Source organism: Choristoneura fumiferana, chromosome 11, assembly GCF_025370935.1.
Source record: "Choristoneura fumiferana chromosome 11, NRCan_CFum_1, whole genome shotgun sequence".
NCBI classification, from domain to species: Eukaryota; Metazoa; Arthropoda; class Insecta; order Lepidoptera; family Tortricidae; genus Choristoneura; species Choristoneura fumiferana.
Genome location: NC_133482.1, coordinates 16,413,251 through 16,417,185, shown reverse-complemented (window position 1 = coordinate 16,417,185; position 3,935 = coordinate 16,413,251). Strand labels below are relative to the sequence as shown.

The 3,935-nt window shown below is 40.1% G+C and overlaps 1 long non-coding RNA gene and 1 pseudogene across 1 annotated transcript in view; both read right to left on the bottom strand.

Annotated features, from left to right (window-relative positions):
- LOC141432899 (uncharacterized) overlaps nt 1-3,935 on the bottom strand; it is a 205,105-nt gene that overhangs the window by 171,854 nt on the left and 29,316 nt on the right. The gene's annotated exons all lie outside the window — the stretch shown is intronic.
- Nucleotides 1-3,935, bottom strand: part of LOC141432935 (uncharacterized) — a 56,767-nt pseudogene that overhangs the window by 37,810 nt on the left and 15,022 nt on the right.

The following is a 3,935-nucleotide window of genomic DNA, read 5'->3' as shown; positions in this document are numbered from 1 at the left end:
TCCAGCTCCCTGTGGTGGCGCCGGCGCGGAGTGGCGGGCGAGGCGGGCGACCGCCGCCCCGCCTCCTTCAGCGAGCGCGCCTGATCCTCCGTCAGGTACAGTTCCGAAGCTGTCACCATCACCACTGTATCGCTGGAAGAGGACCATACTCTTTACTTTCGGGGTCAAAGTAGGTAGAGTTTAAAGTAGCTTCTCTATCGCAAACTAAGTTTAGTGGAGCCCGGGAAGCAGCTCCGTACAAACACTGGTCAAAAAAGAATTGAGAACCATTGATTTAAACAGATACACCATCAGTCATCTGATCACACATATCGTAACATAAAAATACCAGAAATATATCAGAGAATGGCGAAACAAAACAATTCATAAATGTCTAAAATAATGCAAAATGAGGGCTATCGTTTTTTGTCTCACTAGATGGCGCACTGTTTCGTGAGGTTTTTAAGTATGGCTTTCAAAGTCTGTTATTACGGGCGTGAAAACAAAGTTTAGATTAAAATCATATTTAATACACCTTAAAACCGAACCATAAAAATATCGAGCATGCCACAGTGTTGCATAGTCCCCGTTTTGTTCGGAAAAAAGGGAGGACAAAGGTTTCCGAAAGACAAAACTGTCTCAAAACACAGACATTCATTGCCCCGGAACGCATATTTGCCAAAAATAATTTCAGATATAGCAAAATGTTCACAAAATTATTCTAATTATAAATAAACCCGCGTAGCTCACCCAAAAACTATAAGATTTGACATTTCGGAGACCTCACGCTACACTAGCGCCTCTAGTGGCGAATTCGTACGCGATAGCCCTCATTATAACGTCTTAAACTTTCGTGATTTTCACTCATAGTCAAAATACAACACACAGGACTTAGCACGCTAACTTATCACGCTAATGTTGCCGAAACGTCGAGGTAAATATTACTCGTGTGTGTTAGCGTGATAAGTCTTGTGTGTGATATTTTGATTATGCAAAATTATGTTTAAATATCCACTTTTCATTCACTTTCAAACAGGAATATCTTTTCATTAAAAATAATGCCACTTACCCATCAGTAGTGCACCGGTAAGTGACAGTGCCACTGTCATTCTCCTCGACTCCTAACACCAAGCCTGGCTCGTAATTCTGTTCTTCATCCACCATCGCATATACCGACTGCCCAAGCAACGGCAACGTCTTCGTATCCCCAAAGATTATAAAATCATCTAACAACACTTTGGATTGGCCATCATCGAATTTGATCAAATATTTGTTAGGCTCCGTAATCTCCAATACTTTGCCTGAGTAATAACGTTTGTCCACCCATTTGGCCAACACTGCTGTGTCTGGAGCATATCCTGGATACTCTGACTTCACTAAGGACTTCTCAACAGGAGTCGCCGGTCTAGGCGATGTTGGACGGCGCTTCTGCTTCAGTTTGGAAACAGATTTCGGAGTAGCAACCAAAGTGGCCAACGGTTTCTCTGATTTTGGCGACTTAAGAATCGACTTGTCTTCTCCATTAGTTGGTATCATCTCAGGTGAGTTCATACCATGCATGTATTCAGGCTCTTCGGCTTGTGTCGGTAGAATGTTACGTTTTGTTTTAGTGGAGAGATTCCGTCGACCTCTAACCCTGCTTTTCTTTAACGAGCTCTTTGGTGTCACTTTATCGCATTTGCTGGATTCCTCTGGGCTTAAGTTACCATTGCTTAAACTTGATTCTAATGCAGGCGAAGTTTGTACTGCAACGGAAACCTTTTCGTCGGTGCATGAACGGTTCCCGTCATAAGCTTCCCGGGCATGACTGAACACGTCTTGTATCTTCTTGATTACGGCATCGAATCCTTTGACAGAACTTGTAGGGTTCACAACAGATTTTCTAGGCGGTTGGGGTACCACGAATGCCCCATCGCTAGTTCGGTTGCTGGAACTCGAGGTGGAACTGACTGTTGACGCGAAAGATGTTCTGTTGGGCAGATTGATCATGCCCGTACTGGTTACACTGGAAGGAGAAGTACTTACAGATACGTCTCCTAAATACGGATCTATAGTAAAGCGCTTTGAAAATCTTTGGTATTCCCTGCACATGTCTAAGCCAAGGTCGTTATCAGTTTTAACCACATACAACGATAAGAATTCGCCATCTTCATTGTAGTTCACCAGGACATCGAAAACCGGTTGTGGTTGTGTATCCGATAAAGTGTGTCCATTTTGGAAAGGTGAAATAGTTGATGGTGTTGTAGTATTACTGACTCTAAAGGATTCGTTCTTCCCGCGTTTTCCTAAATTGTTAGTCAATTTCAGCATGTCAGGAGTACTGTCACTATCGTCTGTTCTTTTGCCTGATAGAAGCTCGGTAGGTGTAGAAGAAGTACCATTGGATAATTGGAAATCATCTTTGAAGCAACTGATGGCATTTGATCAGGGGATGGTAGTGATTCTACGCTGTCAGTGCTTTCCTGGTCAGTGGTTTTTCCTTTGTCTACTTTGTTAATTTTAGGTTGAGAGTAGTTGCTTTGATCAGAATAGCTAAAACCTTCACTGTGGGTTTTTATTGATTTTCCCTGGGCTAATAGTTTCCTCCCTGTCCTTAACCATTACAGGATCACTGCTATAGTTATTAGATACAGGTTTAACCTCTTCATCAGTTGTAGGCGATAGGGCTAGATGGAAATTTTGTGAGTCATTCAGTTCAGAGTTGCTCTCTTCTGGAATTGTTTCCGGGATTTTCCTAGGTGGAATTTCTTGGATGAATTCTACGCTCGGACGCGAGCTTGTTGTTGGTACATCTTCAGGTTTTTCTTTGATTTGTAGTTTTCTAGGCGTTTTACGTTCTTTTGTGGTGTCTGCGCTGGCTGGGCGCGATTTGGGCGTTCTAGGTGTTCTAGGCTTGGTAATGTCTGCACTGTTGCTACGTTTGACAGTTCTAGGGCTAGATCTCACTGGTGTTCGAACTCTAGTTGGTATGATATCCTCAATTTTATTTTTAGCAGCACTGGTTATTTCTGAGACTTCCTCATCAAGATGTTGGGTATCAGGAATGGCAATATGGATGTTTTCGGTGTCAAGTTTTTGAATCTTAGCGCTGCTGTCTACTGCCTCTTCAGAGAGTTTCCTCTTAGATGGTGGAGTTGGTTGGTCAACTGTAACAGTTACTAAGTTATGGCTTTTGCGAAGGTTTATATAAGCTGAAGTCATCCATATTAATTAAGTGCTCATTGTTGTTTACCAGCAAGACTTTTTTTGTATGTTACTGAATACAACACATAGTTTAAACCACTGGAGCTAGAGAATTGAAATTTTGCAAAAATTTCTGGTTAGACATAAAGGTGCACTAAGAAGTCTTCTTTCTAAAATTTTATATAAAAAATAAAAGGCATTTATATTTTCAATTCAAAGCAGCTATATCTCCGTAACTATAATAATTACACCTATAACAATTAACCTAGTTATATTTTTTGAAATACTCGTGGGATAGAGAATAAAAGGGATTTATATTTGTATCAACTGCTTACGTGAACGGAATTGTGGGCAACAGTTAGTCTTCAATATCTTAATCAGATTTTGAAAAGGATTTTTTTTTAAATTGAAATTAAAGCGAAATTGTATTAATTAAACAACAGCCCATAGGCAAAAAGAAAAAAAAATAGACTATTGATTAAATTATAGAGCATACCTTTAGCTTCAGGTATTATTTCTGTTTTGCTCTCATCAATAACACTGGTGGATATCTGAAAAATAGAAAATATTTCTAAATTTTGAGTACAAATAACACTTAACTAATGCATTTATGAAAACTTGTATTATTCCTATTTTTTGAATACGGTTTTGTTTCTCCTTTTATCTATGTTCGTTTCGTACAGCTTGTAACACGAAAGTCTAGCAGTGACTGTTAATGTGCAGAATTACATCAAAAAATTACTGCAAAGGACAGAGCTGGGGCTGAGGGTGGT